The 19,721-nt window shown below is 45.0% G+C and overlaps 1 pseudogene across 1 annotated transcript in view; it reads left to right on the plus strand.

The window, feature by feature from the left end:
* The first annotated feature begins 2,105 nt into the window (after nucleotides 1–2,105).
* Nucleotides 2,106–19,721, plus strand: part of LOC308512482 (cyclin-Q-like) — a 196,412-nt pseudogene continuing 178,796 nt past the window's right edge. The window contains exon 1 of the transcript in view: nucleotides 2,106–2,869. The product of the transcript in view is annotated as a cyclin-Q-like (transcript). The remainder of the gene's footprint in view (nucleotides 2,870–19,721) is intronic.

Raw genomic sequence — 19,721 nt, forward strand, 5'->3', positions numbered from 1 at the left:
AATTAAAAATAAAAGTCCAAAATCTATGGGACACACTGAAAGTAGTCCTTAGAGGGAACTTCATAGCATTACAGGCCTAACTCAAAGAACAAGAAAAACAGTTAACAAATTATCTAACCCCCACAACTTAAAAAGTTAGAGAGAGCAACAAGCTAAGCCCAAACTGAGCAGCAGGAAGGAAATAATGAACATCACAGCAGAAATAAATGACATAGAGACCAAAAACCGCACAAAAGATTAATAAAGACATGAGCTATTTCTTTGAAAGGATAAACCAGATTGACTAAGCTCTAGCTAGGCTCACCAACAGGACCCCAGTAAACAAAATCAGAAATGAAAGAGGCAAAATAGCAAAAGACCCCACAGATATAAAAAGGATTGTAAATAAATACTATGGACAACTCTACTCCAACAAACTGATCAACCCTGAAGAAATGGACATATTCCTAGAAAAATACATCTTCCTAAACTCAGTTAGGAAGAATAAAACATAGGACCATGCCAATAACTACTCAGGAAAGTCAAGCAGTCACAAAAATAACTTGCAGCAAACAAAAGCCTGGACTAGACGGCTTCACAGGGAGTTTTACCAATTGTTCAGAGAAAAACTAAAACCTTTTTCCTCAGACTATTCCATAAAATTCAAAGGAAGTACCATTTCCCAACACTTCCTATGAAGCCAGCATTACTCTAATCCCAAAGCCAGATAGAGAAAACACAAAGAAAGAAAAATGCAGGCCAATATATCTCTGATGACCATAGATGTTACAATCCTCAACAGAACTCTAACAAATGCAATGCAACATTACATTGAAATGAGCATACACCATGCCAAAGCGGATATATTCTGGGGAAGTAGGATGAGTCAACATCCAGAAATCAATAATGTGATGCATCACATAAACAAATTGAGAGAGATTCATATCCATTGGTGCAGGAAAAGCATTTGACAAAATCCAACACCCAATTTTGATAAAAACTCTAAGCAAACTGGGCATAGAGGGATCATACCTCAACATTAAAAAAGCCTTATGTGACAAAACTACAGACAACATCATACTCAATGGGCAAAAACAATTACTCTAAGAAGAGGAACAAGACAGGGATGCCCACTCTCACCACTTCTGTTCGACAGAATACTGGTAGTGCTAGGCAATGCAGTCAGACAAGAAGAAGTCAAACAAGGCATGCTAAGTGGAAAAGAGGAAGTAAAACTGTCATAATTCGCAGATGGCATGGTATTGTCCATAGAAATACCTAAAGACTCCACCAAAAAAACTAGGAGATTTAATAAATGAATTTGGCAATGTAGCAGGGTACAAAATTAACACCCAGAATTCTATGGCTTTTTGATACACGGATAATGAGCTCAGAAATAGAAACAAACAAACAAAAATGCCATTTAGCAGTGCAACAAAAATTTAAGAAACCTAGGAATAAACTTATCTAAGGGGGTAAAAAGCTGTTCTTGGAAAACTACAGGAAATTGAAAAAAAGTGATAGAGGAAGACTAAAGCAAATAGAAGAACATACCATATTCATGGTTTGGTACAATCAACATCATTAAAATGTTCATAGTACCCAAAGCAATGTACAGTTTTAATGTATTAACCATTAAAATGTCAATGGCGTATCTCACAGACCTAGAAGAAAGTTTCCAAAAATTCCTATGAATTTAAGAAAAGACCCCAAATAGTTACAGCAATCTGGACAAAGAAGAACAAATTTGGAGGGATCACAATACCAGATATCAAGCTATACTACAAGCCACCATTCTCAGAACTGCCTCTTACTGGAACTAAAACAGACATAAAGACCAATGGGACAGAACAGAGAACATAGAAGTCGACCCTAACCATTATGCTCAATTAATATTTGACAAAGGGAGGCAAAAGCATAGAATGGAGTCATACGGTCTCTTCAATAATTGGTGTTGGAAATTGGATGGCAGTCAGGCCTAGGCAGGGCTGGGTAGGTGGGGCGGCGCGGGGCGGGGCGGGGCCCGGTGGGGCGGGGCGTGTCAGGGCGGCTGTGCACTGGGCTAGGACTCTGCACTGGAGACTCTTGCCCTTCCCGCGGGGTCTGGGGCCTCCCAGCAGGGCCCCATGGAGGACCTTAGCCTGGATAGCTGCAGAGAGGAGGACGCGGCGCCAGGCGCCAAGGGGTGGCCCGAACCCCAGGCGAGGGTGCACTTCCGCGTGAGAAGGTTCATCATGGAGGCAGGTGTCAAGCTAGGGATGCAGTCCATTCCCCTCGCCACCGCCTGTGCCATTTACCATAAGTTCTGCGAGATCAACCTGGACGCCTATGACCCCTACTTGGTCGCCATGTCTGCCCTTTACTTGGCTGGCAAAGTGGAAGAACAGCCCCTGCGAACCCGTGACATCATCAACGTGTCCAACAGGTACTTCCACCCGGGCAGCGAGCCCTTGGAAATGGACTCCCTAGTCTGGGTGATCCGGGACAGCATTGTGCAGTGCGAGCTCCTTGTGCTGCGTGTACTGCGCTTCCAAGTCTCCTTTCAGCACCCACACAGGTACCTGCTCCACTACCTGATTTCTCTCAAGAACTGGCTGAATCCTTACAGCTGGCAACGGACCCCCATCTCCGTCACTGCCTGGGCCCTGCTGCGGGACAGCTACCGCGGGGGGCTGTGCTTCCGGTTCCAGGCTCAGCACATAGCGGTGGCGGTGCTCCACCTGGCCCTGCAGGTCTATGGGGTCCAGGTGCCCGCTGAGGCCATGGCCGAGAAGCCATGGTGGCAGGTGTTTAGTGCGACCTTACCAAGCCAATCATTGATAACATTGTGTCTGATCTCACTCGCATTTATACCATGGACTCAGAGATCCCCAAAGACAAGCCTGGGACAGTCGGCTGCCAGGGGACAGCGCCACCACATCGCCCTGAGGGCCGGTCCCAAGAGCACTGGCAGGGAGGACTGGTTTTGTGCTGCTGGAGACAGGCCGGTGAAGGCGATGACATGCTGCCACTTTGATTCTCAGGCTTTGACTCTCCCTGGCAGCCAAGGTCCAGATGGGGATGGGCACCTCCCGCGGGCAGGAGGGTGCCGCGGGCATGAGGGTGCTGCGGGCAGCTCTGAGGCCTCCGGGTCTGCTTTTATCCTTTGAAAGGACGCAGACTACAGCCGAGGTTTGCGATCAGTGGAAGGAAAATCAAAGAACGGATGGGACTCTGCCCCAGGGGATTTTTTTAAAGGCCAGATTTAGAGAAAGTATGACTCAATTAACATAGAGGAAATTTTATTTTGTTTCATTGAAGATATTACAAAGCCAAAATAAAAACATAATAATAATTGGTGTTGGACTTTTAGCACAGATACATGCAAAAAAAATTAGTCTAGACCACCAACTTACACCATACGCAAGTATAAATTGGGAATGAATAAAGGACTTAAAAGTAAGTGGGTAACCATGAAAATCTTAGAAGAAGCAAAATATCAGGCATCTGTCTCAGCAATACCTTTACTGATACAGCTCCTAGGGCAATGGAAACTGAGGAGAAAAGAAACAAATGGGACGACGTCAAATCAAAACACTTCTGCAGAGAAGAAGCGGCCAACAAATACAACAACAACAACAACAACAACAACAACAACAACAAAACAAGGAAGTCCACTGCCTGGGAGAAGATATTTGCCAATGTTATATCAGATAAGGACCTATTCTCCAAAATTCATACTGAACTCATCCACTAAACAAAAGGAAGATCAACATTCCAATAAAAAAGTGGGCACCCCCACCATGAAGACCCCTTCTGACTTATGGTGGCCCAGTTCCTGTGATGATTATTACAGCCACACAGGAGATGGGTATGATGGGGGCACTGCATTTACTGCAACAGCCGATGGGACACCCCTGTAAGAGGTCCTGAGTGTGGTGCTGGCGGCGATCATAGGATACACCATGTATGCAAGAGAGAGTGAATCATGCAGTACAGTAGCTCACCTGATTGGGCATTCGGGGAGTCAGAGGGGAAGCGCCTGTGACAGAAGAATTAGACACTGAAAATAAAAATGATAAGGTACAGACAATATTTTATTGTAAGGAATTTGGCTTCTGTTATTTAAAAATGAATAAAAGCAAATGGTAGGTTTGGGGGAAGCATCAAGAATTGTAGGTACCATTATGAAGTTTCAGGATTGGAGGCAAGGTTTGAATTGTACAAGGTTGCTTCCTAAGTGCTGATTTAAATTACAATATACTTAAATGTTTAAATTTTACATATTGTATTGTTAACATATTCAGAATATAAGCACAACCAAAGGACCAACAGAGGCAAGACACTGGGAGTGGGTGACAAGAACAAGAGACTAGAGATAGAGGAAGCCGGAGGGAAGGTCAGTAGAAAAAAAGAAAGAGACATATATATTACTTTTTGTAAAACCTTAAACACTAACATTACAAAAAATTTTCAGAAGAGAGTGTTCTGCAACATGGGATTTCTTGTCTGATTTTACTACAAACACAGAAAAGCAGTCTGTTTGGATGGTGAGTTATATTCATGGCCCTAAATTTCCCAGGGTGTCTATGACCATATGTGCATGAAGTCTTTGAAGTGAACTGCATACAAAATGAAGCAGTGTGTTATTTCGTCATGGCATGCTGCCCTGTTTTCCAGTTAGGGAGGGTAAACAAATGAGGTATTCTCCTTGGAAAACCTAAATGGATAAAAGGATTGAAGAACCTCTGACAAGGCTGCAAAACAAGGATTCCTCCAGCTCTGTGGCCCACACTTTGCCCCCTAAGATACTGATAAGGAGCAGGCCGATCCCACTGGCCCCAGGAGGAAGAGGAGACCCTGGGGAAATAGGAGATGGTGGTGAGCAGCAACAGGGCAATGTGGCGTGGCAGAACGGCAGCCTAGGCCTCAGCATGAGGAAAATTCACAGACGCCTGTGGAAAGGAGTATAGGAAGAACATGTCATGGCAGCCCCTGTTGAGGGGCAGGTGGAAAGGCCTGAAGGTGCTGTGGGCGGCCTAGAGGGAGAGTTCAGAGGAGGGGCTGAGGTAATCTGCTTTGACTCTGAATGACAGTGGACATGCACACTCCCTCCTCCTGCCTAAGCCCCCCTGCCTGAGCTGGAATTGCACTGCCCTTGTTGTACTGGTAGTTCCTGTCTCAGCCACACACCCTGCAGCCCTGGTGTTACAGGCTGTTTCCCTCCCAGCATCCAGGTGTCCCTGTGAGAGAAAAATAATGGCCCAGGAACCTGGCAGCACACCAGGGGAGAGCCCAGGCAGCCCCTCCTCACCTGTCCTGTCCGCTCAATAGGGGCCATCATCCTCTCATAGTACTTCAGGGGATTGAGCCACAGGTCCTTGCTGATGATCTGGTAGGGCAAACAGACCTGGGTTAGGAGAGCACAGGGACCCGAATAGAATCCCAAGCAGCAGGCGGACACAGGAAGCTGTATGCTGGCATGGCCAGCGACATCCCACCTCAGCAATCCTGCCAGATGCTGTCACACTGTGGTCAGAGAACCAGTGGAAGAAGCTGGCGCTGCTGTCCTGGAGCCTGTGTCTGTAGATTTCTCCTTCACAATGCTGGTACCACTGAATGGGAGTGGCACGGGACAACCTGTATCCTGCAGGAGAGGGGTATGTGAAGCTGGGTACATCGCCTTCCATCCCTGCCCACCACCAGCTGCAGCCCATGCAGGGAGCCTCCTCTTACCTGTGAGGGTGATGAGATACTCCTTCACAATCATGGTTGCGGAAGTAGGGGTTCCTGCGGAAGTACAGGCTAATGGTGCAGCAACCCCAGGGATGCCTGACTTCCCTCACCTGCAGAAGGAAAGTGGATCCAGGGAGTAAAATCGCAGCCCAGTGCTGCCGCCTGTAGCTGTTTTCAGGGACAGGCCATTTCCTCACCTGGCTCCACTACTCCTTGGAGCAGGTGCACTTACCTTCAAATCAATCACATGGCCGAGCATATTTTCATCTTGGACGCTGATCATGGCCGTCAACTCTGGGTGGTTGACAAACTGCTTTGGGTCAAGGAGCCTGCAACCTGGGAGCTGGGCATGGACCAGCTAGAAAGAGCAGCCTGCCCTGGCCTCTCCTTCACTTAAGGCCACTCCTTCCACATAAATGGCAGAAAGGGGCACAGCACCACTCTGTTTCCTGACAGACCCTGATGCCCACCGGACTGTTTTGTGCTGAGGGCTTGACAGGCTGCACATCACACATTCCTGCTTCTGACTGAGGAATTGGACATAGAGACGGCCTGTAAGGCAGCGTTAGATAGTTCCAGAACAGCCCGTGCAACACAGCCCTGTCTGTGGGCATCAGCCCCTGGTGTATGCGTGCCTCTGCCTTGGAGCTCTGCCCCTGGACCCCCTGGTAATGCTTCTATGGTGCCTGTACAAGACAGAGGGTGTCTCCAGGGTCCTGGGCCAGACTGGGGCGCACTGCCCCTAGCTTGTCCTCAATGTTCTTTTCTAGGGGAACCATCCCCGCTTACACCGTTCTCCTGCACTTTCCCATGCTCCTTGTGATCCTGCTCCTCCACCCTCAAGGATACAGCTGTGAGCCAGAACCAAGGGATGCGCGGAATATTGAGGCTTCTCCGTTTGAAATAGGGCTTGAGCCTCTGCCGAGTCCTGCACCTGAGCCGAGAGAAGGCCTGCTGGCTTGCTCGTTCATGGGCTCCATCTCCAATTGAAGGGCCTGGAGCACCTCCAGAGGTGACCAGGTTAACTTGGCGCCGGGCCCTGACTGGGCCTGCTCCTGCTGCACTGGCTCCTCTTCTTCTGGCTTTGCTTTGGCCTTGGACTGAGGCTCCACCTCTCCCACCTGTTCCACTGCCTCCATGGTGCATCCCCACCCCCCCCTGCAGGACAAACTGCTCCCCTGCAATTAATTGCTCCTCCATCCACCCCTCCTCCTGGTGGTCACTCCCTTGCGGGTCACCTGGATCCTGTGCCTCCAGCCTCAGCTCTTCACTCACCACCTCCTCCTTCCTCCCCACCTGCAGATCTGGGAAAACCTCCTCACCTGCCCACTTGGCCTGCCATGGCACCACCTGCAGAAGGCCCTCTGTCCACAGGATAAACTGAGCCTGTTCCTGCAACTCCTCCCACAGGCCCTCCTTGCCTTCCCCTTGCTCCTCATTCTGGGTTCCCTGCTGCACCTCACTCTCCTCTCCCTGCACACACTGCTCTGCAGCCACCCAGTCCTCCCCTCTCCTGCACTCAAGATCAAGCCCAACATCCTGGCCTGTGTCCAACCTCAGCTCCAGGGTCTCAGTCTCCCCCACCTGCATGAAGTCCTCCCACTCCAGCCCCAAAGCTGCCCTCTGAACTTCCTTTGCCCTTGTGTCCTGGGTATCACCACTTCCCTGCACTGAGGTGAAGCTAAAAGCCTCCTGGATCATCCTGCTTGCCCTGTCCTTCCTGGTGCAATGGCCCTGGGGCCCCTGTGAATCCTCAGGCGCCCTGCAGCTGAAGGCCCCCTAGTGGAACTGAGAGGAAGCGCACTGCCCCCAAGAGCCCCTCAGTCTCCCAACACAGCCTGACTCTGGATGCCCCCTGGCTCTGAGACTGGTGCTGTGATGGAGCAGGTGGTGCAGAGCCTGCTGAGTCCAGGCAAGGTGCTTGCTCACTGGTGCATGCAACCAGGCCCTGGTGTGCTGACTGGGTGCACACTGGGCTCATGCCCAGGCGCTGGTCATGTGAACATGTGGTACAGAAGGCACCTGGCCAGGCCCAGCCTGCTCTTTCTGGTTGGGCTCCTCAAAAGCCTCCTCCAATCACGGACGCGGCAGTGGGTGTCACCCTGCGCAACCCCGCCCCTCACTCAAAGCTCTGGTGTAGGTAGATGGTAACTCGGAGGTATCCTCTTATCTCTTCATTAGCCAGAAAAAGGAGATTTTGAAAGCTTAGAATCTTGACCTGACTGAAAAGAAGGAAGAAATGGTGGAACTTGAAAATGACTTCAGGTTTTCTCACTGTGCTGAATGAAGTCAAACACTGCTGCAGTGAAATATTTTACCCGTTGTTCTCCCCGCATGAACTACAATAATAATGTGCTTTGTGTTGACATTTACTGCTGTGTTGCTGACAATTACCTGGAAGAGAAATTAAGGTGATTCAATGGGTTGGAAAAAGTTGAGCTAAATCAGAAAGCAGGTCTAATTAAGCAAGTTTATTCTCTATCTATCTAAAGACACACACACACACACACACACACACACACACACACACATTTATATGGCTAAGGTGACTCGTGCATGTGCCATACGTTTGAAGCTCTTGCTGGCGCCAATTGCATGCATGTGTTTCAAATCGTCATTGTCAATCTGAATTTGGTTGACACTGCTATTATAGAGAAAGGGCAAATAGCAGTACTAAAATATTTCTTCTAATTAATCTCCTTTCAATGTGCCCAAATCCATGCACCTGGCCACTGGTATTCTAATAGTGGCAAGATATCATCCGTGAATACTAATATTCTATTGGGCCAGGACATGCCAAATTGGTCACACATATCTATATATATAAAAGCGTAAGCGACATTATGAGTGGTTGGTACGATGCACACCGACCACCAGGACTCAGACGCTCAACACAGGAGCTTCCCCCAGGTGGTCAAGGCTCTCCCACAGCGAGAGCATCACTCAGCCAGAAGGCGGGCTAATGGCTGGAAAGTGCAGCTGTGACAGCCTGAGCCTCTGCTGCCTATGTGACAAGGCTACGAAGCAGTGGTGGCAGGTGGAGTGGGGCTTGGATGAGTGGGAACAGAGCACCTGGCTCCAGCTTGGGCTCCTGCCCACCTGCCTGCCGTTTCGTGCACTGCTACATCCCTCAGGAGGTGTCAGACCTAACCTGGCAGTCCCACATCTCCCAAGGGGTCCCAGATTGCGTGAGGGCGCAGACCAGGCTGTGGGATGACACCGGTGCTTGAATTTCATTCACCGGGCTTCTAGTCATTTTATTATTTATCACCGATTTAGCATGGTTCTCTTCTAATGATGAATAATTTAAAGGTATAAGCTGAATTTTGGTAATGATGGCCATTGAAATTTTACTGCTCTTTAGCGGTATTATTTAATGGCTTATATGAAGGGCACTAATCTCCCTCAAAATATGAGAACTATTACATGTCCCACAAACAGTACTATGCTTCAGTGCTAATTCTTTCCACTAATGCCCCTAAGTGAGCCTTTCACTAATTTTCTTTGCTCACTAGCTCATCCAAAATTGAAATGGGAAGGCTTCTTGTCTATATTCAAGTGCAGAGGCATATTCTTCTTAACTACACTGATGCTATCAATACTTTCAATTTTACAACATAATTTATAGTGAGGGTCTCTATGTTAGACTTTAAAACATCTCTTTACTAATATGAATAAGTCACTTTTACCTTATTTCTTCACAACTATGTGCACGCTCTGATTTAGCAACTTTCAGTGTCTGACTCTTTCAAGTGTCCCTTTCCACCCTTCTTTTCTTTAAAAACAGGACATCTGAATCCACACTGATCACTTTTCAGCCTGCTGTGATAATGCAGACATTCCTTTGGTTACATTGGACTCGAAGTACATAAGTTTTGTGGTTACGTTGCCATTCCCCATGTATTTATTAAAAAAAAAAAAAAAGGTTGAACATTTCTACGTATGTACATATGTGCTTTATGTTTTCTTATTATTCATTTACCACAAGAAAGGTCAGCAATTGTTATCTTTCTTTTAATTTTTTTTAACTGTTGCACGCCATTACTGCTGTGTATGTGCGCTCCCTGTGTGTGACATACGTGCTTATGTAGGTGGGTTCTGACTTACGTGAATATTGCATTACATCACACTGCAGGAACGTGTCAACAATGTAACGCGAGGAACTACTGTACTTGTATCCTATTGATTAAGATGTAGTTATTTGGTCTCCATATTTCTTCAATACATATATGGTTGTTGGAAGTACAAATTATATCTTTATATATTAATGTGTTAATTAGAATTTTCACTCAATAAAAATAAATGCCTTGTCCTTACAAAAAGATCTGGCCTTATAATTTAATGGCCTAATACATATTAGAGTAGGGCACGACTACCAAAGTTTCTCAGAATAACATGGGTTGAAATGAAGAGTATATCCTGCCTACCCCTACTTGAAACAAGAGCCTTAGTTGAGCTCCATCATGATCCAAACAGAAACAGAAACAGTAATATACATGGCAGGTTTCTGTTACTATATGCCTACTGAGCATGCCTCAGTGCACATTTCCTGACGGTGCTATTGATCAGAATGTGCACTCACAGGACATTAGAGCCTTCATGCACAACTCCATCCTGAAAAGGAGCTCCACATAAAAAGGAGCGTATTGGACAAGAATGTTAGCAGGGACTTTAAAATGCAGAGGGATTCTGAAGAAGATTGAAAAAGGGGGCAGAACCCTAGCCAGTTTGGAACAGTGGACAGATCACCGACCTTCAGACTGAAGGACCCCAGTTTTGATTCAGGTCAAGGGCACTTGCCTGAGTGTGGGCTCAATCTCCAGTCTGGGGCTTGCAGGAAAAGCTGATCAAAGAATCACTCTCATCACTGATGTTTCTAACTCTCACTTGCTCTCTGTATCTCTCTCTGAGATAAATAAAAATATATTTAAAAGAATGGTGGCAGAATCATGGATGCTGCAGGGACATGCTCCCAGGAACAAACTGATATTCCAACTAAAATACAGAACAACTTCCTGAATAATCAATGGAAAACTCACAGGAGAGGACCCTGACACCCGAGGACCGAAGGTGGAGGCCACTTAGACACTGGTAGGAGGAGAGGAGGCTTGAAGGAGCGGGCCTGACACCCACAGACAGCAACTGAAGTCTCGGAGAGATATCTCAGCTGTGGAGAACTGCCACTGAGAACTCTGGGTCTAATCCCCAAGCTGGGCCTCCTAGCAGAGAGCACCAGAACTGAGGAGGGTACCCATATAACCTGTGGATGTGAAAAGCACCAGGGCACTGTCTGCCAGGGAGAGACAGCTAGAAATTCAGGTATCCTCTTAAACGGTCAGCACACAAATTTCCCTGTGGAGCCACACACCTTGTGCCCTGGCAAAGGGAGGGTGAAGGGGACTGGAGCTGTGAGGGTAAAAGCCAGAACTGGGGAGTCAAGGATTCCAGCACAGAAGACAGACACTTCAGGTTTCCTGGGAGGAGTCATTTCCTCATGCAGCAGAGAAAATCTTTCCCATGCAGACATTTGCCTTTCCTGGAGGGGAGACAATTAACACACACTACTGGGAAACACCTTCCCCTGAGTACACTTAAGAGATCATAAATAATATTTAACCTCCACACAGAGGCAACTGCCCCACCCTGTTGAAACAAACTTTTGCTATAACCTGAGGACCATTGCCTTGGAAGCAAGTTAAGTTGGAATCCTATCAGTCTATAGACAGAGGAGGTCTCTGGAGGCTTTGAGTCTTTGTCTGACCTAATTAGTCAGAAACATCCTTTAACAATGTTCTGCACTAGAGACTGAGAGGATCTACCTAACTCGTCACCACAAACCCACACAGAAAGCCAGAAAGAGGAAATAAAGAAACAACCCCCAAATGAGAGAACTAGAGAATTCTCCAGATATAGAGGGAGATGAAGCACAGAGAAGACATTTATCTGAATCTGACTTCAGAGTTATGAAGGTAAAAGAGCTCAACAGCATGAAAAAAGATATAGTGACTATGAAAAGAAGAACAGTCCTAGATATAAAATGACATAATACAAACAGGAGGACCACTTACATAACAGTATTAGAATAGCGAGTGTGCCAAAAGAGGCAGGAGGGGAGAAAAGCGTAGAGACGGTCTTTGAAGAAACAATGGCAGAACACTTTCCTAACGTGGTAAAGAAAAATCCCACACAAGGTCAAGAGCCAAAGAGAACCCCAAAGAAGAAGTACCCAAACAAACCCGTGCCCAGACACATCATAATTAAAATGCCAAAAATTAAAGACAAGGAGAGAATCTTCAAGGCAGCAAGTAAAAAGAAAACTGTTAGCTACAAAGTCGTCCCCATAAGGATGAGTCCTGATATCTCATCTGAAACTCTACAGGCCAGAGGGATTGGCATGAAGTACTCAAGTTAATGGAAAGTAAGGATCTGAGACCAAGATTACTATATTCGGCAATTCTTTCCTTCAAAATAGACAGTCAAATACAGAGCTCCATAGACAGAAAAAGGCTAAAAGAGTAAATTGTCACCAAGCCAGCATTACAAGAAATGCAAAGGGATTGCTGTAATGAGAAGGAGAAACAGAGACAGAAACTTAGCCATACAGAAAGAAAATGGAAAGAAATAAATACCTATCAATAATAACTCTAAATATAAATAGGTAAATGCTCCAATCAAAAGGCATAGGGTATCAAAATGGATACAAAAATATGATCCAAGTATATGCTTTCTAAAGGAGTGTGATCTGAAAACAAAAGACACACAAAGGATTGGAGTGAAGGAATGGGAAAATATCCATGCAAGTGAAAAGAAAAAAAGGCTGGAGTACCAATATTCATATCAGAAAAAATAGACATTTTAATAAAGGCCATCACAAGAGACAGAAAGGTCACTGCATGATACCAAAGGAATCAACCAGCAGAAAATATTACTATAGGAAACAAATATTCATCCAACACAGGAATATATATATATGTCTCCTATCTAATAAAAGAGAAACATGGTAATTAGCATACGACCGGTACTCTTCCCTTTGGCTATCAGCGAGATATGCAAATTAGCTGCCTGCCAAGATGGCGGCCGGCAGCCAGGCAGCTTGAAACTAACCTGAGGCTTGCTTGCTTCAGTGACAGAGGACTCCAACATTCCCAGCCTGCCTTGCCGGCCTCTGAGCTTGCAGTTTAAGAAATTGTAACAAATATAGAAGCTAAACAAAGCCCCAGAAACGTGCTTTCAGTGAGCCCGGGATCTCAGAGCTGGAGTTATATATTGTTTCGATTATAGAACCCAAACATCCAGATACCTTTTTTCAGCAGAAGAGGCCTCAGAGCTGTAGCCAGAGCTAAAGCTGGCCCAGAAAAAAAAAAAAAAAAAAAAAAAAAAAAAAAACCAGAAAAAAAAAAGCAGTTGGGAGCTTCAGTCGGCCAGAAAACAGCCCTCAGCCCCTCACCCAGGCTGGCCAGGCACCACAGTGGGACCCCCACCCTGATCCAGGACACCATTCAGGGCAAACCAGCCAGCCCCACCCATGCATCAGGCCTCTATCCTATACAGTAAAAGGGTAATATGCCTCCCAGCACCGGGATCAGCGGAGCTGAGAGTGCTCCCAGCACACACGGGGATCAGCGTGACAGGGGGCAGCACCCAAACCCCCTGATCGCCCTGAGGCTCCGTGTGTAACAAGGGGTGGGACCTCAACCTCCCTATCCACTGTGCTCTTTTCATGACAGGGGAAGGCGCCCCAACCCCCTGGTCAACCCTGCTCCATGCCTGATGGGGGAGCTCCCCAACCCCTGATCGCCCTGCGGCTCTGTGTGTGAGAGGGTGCGGCGCCTCAAACCCCTGATAAGCCCTGCTCTGTGTTTGACAGGGTGCTGGGCTCCAACCCTCTCCTCCCCCTCGGGCCCTGCTCTGTGTGGTACGGGGTAGAGCCATAACCTCCCCACCAGCCCTGCCCTGAGTGTGACTGGGGGCGGTGTCCCAACCCCCCAATAGACCCTACCCTGAGCATAAGTGAGGGTGGCATCGCAACCTCCCAATCTGCCCTGCTTTGTGCATGACAGGGGAAGGCGCCCCAACTCCCCAATCAGCCCTGCTCTGAGCCCGACCAGGGGCTGCACCTAGGCATTGGACCTGCCCTCTGCCACCCAGGAGTAGGCCTAAGCCAGCAGGTCATTTTCTCCTAAGGGGTCCCAGACTGCGTGAGGGCACAGGCCGGGCTGATGGACCCCCCTTTCCCCCCCCGAGTGCACAATTTTTGTGCACCGGGCCTCTAGTATATACATGCCAATTCAAAGCTATATGCCAAAATGTTGGACAATGTGGATGAAATAGATGAAGTCAGTAAAAAATGCCAACTACCAAAATTGATTCAGAAAGAATTACTTATACATCTGAAACAAACAAACAAAAATCAAACAAAGAGACTTCCAGGGAACTTTAATGGAGAGCCTGAAAACAGGACAGTCATAGTAGCAGACTTTTATCACTCCTATCACTTCACTGGATAGATCTTCCATGTGACAAGATAATGATTCAGAGACTCTAAAGGACACACTGCATCAGATGGATTTAATTGACATTTTAGAACGTTCACCCCAACAGAGCAGAATATACTTTCTTCTCAAGTGCACAGGGGTCATTCCCAAAGATAGACCACATGGTAGGACACATAACAACTCCCTACAAGTTCAAGAAGATTTAAATCATATAAGGCATCTTCTTGGATCATAGTGGAATGAAATGACAAATCAACTAGCGTAAAAACACCCAAAAACATTTAACACTTAGAGGCTAAATGGCATGCTATTAAACAATGAATTTGTTACAATGAGATCAAGAAAATATCAAAGACTTTTTGGAAAAAAAGGACAATGAACAAATAACAACACAATATCTCTGGGAAACAGCAAAAGCAGTCCTGAGAGGGAAGTTCATAGCACTATAGACCTACCTCAGAAAATAACAAAAATCAGCAATAACCTATTTATCTCTACAACTGAAGAATTAGAAAGAAACCAACAAGAAGAGCCTAGAGTAAGTAGAGGAAGGAAAAAATAAAGATTACAGCGGAAAAAATAACAGAGACAAAAAATTCAATGAAAACAAAAGCTGGTTCCATGAAAGGATAAGCAAATTTGATAAACCATTAGCAAGACTCATTAAGAAACAAACACACATGATTCCAATAAGTAAAATCAGAAACAAGAGTGGAGGAGTAAGCACTGGCACCACAGAAATTCAAAGGATTGTAAGAAAATACTGTGAACAACTATATGCCAAAATGCTGGACAATGTGGATGTAATAGATGAAGTCAGTAAAAAATGCAAACTACCAAAAGTGATTCAGAAAGAATTAAGAAACCTGAATAGGCTCATAACAACTGATGAAATAGAAGCAGTAATCAAAACACTTCCAACCAACAAAAGCTCAGGTCTGGACAGCTTCACATGGGAGTTCTACCAAACAGTCGGAAAACTACAGTCTATACTCCTCAAACTGTTTCAGAATATCAAAGAGGAAAGAATACTTCCAAACTCTTTGTATGAGGCCAGCATTATTCTAATTCCAAAAGAAGGTAAAGACACTACAAAGAAAGAGAATTCCTGGCCAATATAGCTGATGATGACAGACACTAAAATCCTCAAACAAGTATTAACAAATCGCATCCAGCATTATATTAAAGGACCAAATGACATGATCAAGTGGGATATAATCCAGGGATGCAAGGCTGGTATGATATTCACAAATCAATAAATGTGATACAACTCATAAACAAACTGAAGGTTAAAAATCACGTGATCATATCTATAGACACAGAAAAAGAATTGGAAAAAACCCAACCCCCAATTTTGATAAAAAGTCTCAGCAATGTGGTAATAGAGGGAGCATACTCAACATGATAAAGGCCATATATGAGAATCCCACAGGCAACATCATACTCAATAGGCAAAAACTAAAACCATTTCCCATGAAAGAACGGAACATGACAGTGATGCCAATTTTCACCATTCCTGTTGAATATAGCACAAGAAGTGCTACGATAGTGCTCAGACATGAAGAAATAAAAGTCATCCCAACCGGAAAAGCACATAATAAATCAATTTGGTCATGAATCAGGATACAAAATTAACACCCAAAAATATTTGTCTTTTTATACACCAAGAATGAACTCACAAAAAGATAAACTAAGAATCCCACTTACCATTGCAATAAAAGAATTAAGGAAAAAACTCAATTAAGGAAGTAAAAGAACTGCACTTGGAAAATGACAGAACATTGAAAAGGAGATAAAGATATCAACCAGTGGACTAATATACTGTGTTGCTGGGTTGGTAGAATTAACATTATTAAGATGTCCATACTACCCAATGCAATTTATAGATTCAATGTAATCTCCATTAATATACCAACAGAATATTTCACAGACTAAGAACAAACACTCCAAAAATTCATATGGAGTAAAAATAGCCTCAGCAATCCAGGGAACAAGAAAAAAATATGGAAGGCTCACAATACCAGATATTAAGCTATATTATAAAGCCACCATTCTCAAAACGGCCTGCTACTGGCACTAGAAAAGACATATACACCACTGAAACAGAACAGAGAACCCGGAAGTGGACCCAAGTCAATACACTGTATTATTAATTTACAAAGGAGGGGAGAGCATTCAATGGAGTCAAGACAGTCTCTTTGATTTCGACAAGATGGCGGCGATATAGGCAGACGCGTCCCAGGTCTTGTGCCAGAGCAGATGGAGTAAGCAGCTGAAACTAATAACACCGACCGCGAATTGGTGAAATTACTCAGCTGGTGAGACGGTTTGCAGTAGGGAAGGGCAGAGGTCCCCTGGAAAGGTAAAAGAACCACGGATCTGGGCAGGAAAGTTTGCCAGACCTCTGAACCCAGAGGGTCAGAGGGAGACCGCATGGCAGACAGCCATGTCTCCTGGGACAGGCACAGCCCCTGACTGGGGAAAAGAGATCCGCGGGATTCCTGGCACAGGGGGATTTGAGATCTGGGTTCTGTGATTACGGAGGACTGAGCCTAGAGGGGGCTGCCTCAACAGCTGAACAGACCATGCAGTGCTGGTAAGAGAGGAGCTTACAGAAATTCAGACTTCCCCATTTCTGTGGCCAGCGTTTGTTTATTTTCACTGAACCCTGTTCATAGGACATTTCAGATACAGACACTATCCTGTGCTGAAAAGAGGGAGAAGGTGCAGACGAGTGGAATCTGGGGAGAGGCTGGGGAGAAAGGGGGCGCCGGGAGAGGTGCCAGCAAATTTAGTGCTGAGACACCCCTGGGCCCAGGACTTGGGCAGCCATTCTTTCCAGAGTGTGGGACTCCTCCACCTAGCCCCCAGGCAAGGAGTACAGCCACACCCAGATTAGACCCCGAAGGAGATGAAGGATTAAAATAATCTGATCAGTCCCTGGGCGTTAAGAGAGTCTGGCCTATAGAGGAACTTTCAGTCCCAGCAATAACATAGAGCAGGGCAACGATTAAAGAACCAGTTCTGGGGAGTTGACCTCCCCAAACCAGTTTTAAGTGCAATAGAGAAAATAAACCCTTGCTACTGGATAGAGAAGCTGTATAGCCTCAGAGGCCAACCCAAAAATACTGCCACCCAGAGGCTGAGCCACAAACTTAATCTCAGCTAAATACAAATTATGGCAGCCTGGGACACAAATACGGCCTGCTTTAAAATCAGGACTATGGTTTACAACACTGAGGAATAGTGTATCCCAGGGAAATTCAACACTCTCCTGAATAACTGACAAGACCAAGGCGAGCCAGACTGAAGAGTGGAAGAACCGAATTACCTTCACTACTGGAAATTTTTTTTCTTTTTTCACCTTTTCACTAAGAAAGCAAATTTTTCTTCTTTTTCCATCAGCTAATTTTATCCTTTTAATTACCACATTTTTATGTTTAACCAGTATTATTACTACTACCATTTTACCATTTTTATAAAGTGATGTTTTATTGTCTCTCTATTTTATTTTGGGATTAGTGTTCTCCATTCTATTTTCATCGTTCCTATAGCATCAATTTTCCCTACCTCAATTTTACCTCTATGCTAAAACCCTCTTCCCCACTTTCCCCTTTTTGTTGTCCTGTTTCTCTTACCCTATTCCTGCTTTAGATTTTCCTGATTCCTTCATATTTCCCCCTGTCAAAATTTCACCCTAATTATATATCCTATTTCCACTACACTGCTCTAAATCCTTATACACCTATCCCTTATCTTTCTTCACTATCCAAAATTTTTTCCCTTCTTTTATCTTTCTATGTTTTGTTGCTGTTTGCTTGATTGTTGAGTATTTTGTTTGTTTTTGTTTGTTTGTGTGTGTGTGTGTGTGTGTGTGTGTGTGTGTGTGTTTGTGTGGGTGTGGTTTAGGTTGTTTTGCTTTTTCCTTTTATTTTTCTTTTGCTGGCTTTTTCACTCTCTCCACCCCCGCTCCACGACAGTTATTTTTGTGCTTCTGTTTTCCCTTGCCTCTCTTGATATTATTGATTATTTGTTGATTGCATTCATCTCCAGCGATCTGTTGCTGGAATCTGTTGGGATTAGTGGTGGTTATATCAGAGTTTTCTCCTCAAATAAATAGTCTCTTTCCCTCTTCTGCTTCATTCTCTCTTTTCACTCTTTTTTTCTATTTTCCTCGTCCTTTTTCCCAATTTCATTTTTGAACTACTTCTTTTCTTACTTTTCTTTTCTTTTTTCTCTTTTATCTTTTCCTCTTCTTTCTTCCTTATCCCCTAATCCTCTTAATTTGGGCAGTCTCCTTTATTTGGGGTTACTAATATTGTGAATATATTTGTGTTCAGTGCCTGGTATGTTGTGCCTTGATTTGTTGCATTATGTGCCCTTAAATCAACGCAGCAGATCCAAGCCACAGCAGCCTCCTGATCACCATACCCTCTGAGGATCAGCAGCTGTATGTGAAGCCTCCCCCCACCAGCAAGAAGAGCCACCAAAGCTGTGAACAGCACACATAAGAGGAGCTACCAACTGAGGAAAAGCTGCTACCGAAACCGCCCGAGGAGAAACCGCAGCCCAAGGAGCCACTGCCACCCAGGGAGTAGCTCATGAATGACTCAACGTCTAGATATGTCAGTGAGATCAAACATGGGTAGACAAAGAAACCCCCAAAGGAAAGAAAAGGAGGATTCGCCAGAAAAGCAGCTAAGTGATACAGAGGCATGCAACATGACAGGAAAAGAATTAAGAATAAGGGTCCTAGAGTGCATAAACCAGATGGAGGAAAAAATGAAAAACATATAGAAGAACCAAGAAAACACAGATGAAAAAATCAACTACTTAAGCAAGAATCAAGAAGAAAGAGATGAAAAAATCAACAACTTAGTAAGACCCAAGAAGAAATGAAGAGTGATATAGCTGCAATAAAAAACACCATTGAAAGTATCAACAGTAGACTAGGAGAAGCGGAGGACCGAATTAGTGAATTAGAAGACAAGGAAGCAAACACACCCAAACTGTACTGGAATTGGAGAAAAAAATTAAAAGACAGGAGGAGAGCGTAAGTGAGCTTTGGGACAACATGAAACGAAACAACATGTAGATAATAGGGGTGCCAGAACAACAGAAAGAGGAACAAGGATTAGAAAACCTATTGGAAGAAATAATATCAGAAAACTTCCCTGTGGTGGAGAAGAAAAAAGTCACACAAGCCCAGAGAGTCCCAAACAAGGTGAACCCAAAAAGACCCACACAAGACACATCATAATTATCATGGCAACTGTTCAGGACAAAGAGAGAATCTTACAGGCTGCAAGAGAGAGATGGAAAGTTACATACAAGGGATCTCCCATTAGATTATCCAATGATTTCTCAACAGAAACACATCAGGCCAGAAAAGAATGGACAGAAATTTACAAAGTGATGCAAAGCAAAGGACTGAATCCAAAAATACTCTATCCAGCCAGGCTATCATGCAAAATTGAAGGGGAAATAGGAAGCTTCACAGACAAAAAAAGGCTATAAGAGTTTCTCACCACA

This window comes from Myotis nattereri (assembly GCF_964212035.1).
Source record: "Myotis nattereri genome assembly, chromosome: Y".
NCBI classification, from domain to species: Eukaryota; Metazoa; Chordata; class Mammalia; order Chiroptera; family Vespertilionidae; genus Myotis; species Myotis nattereri.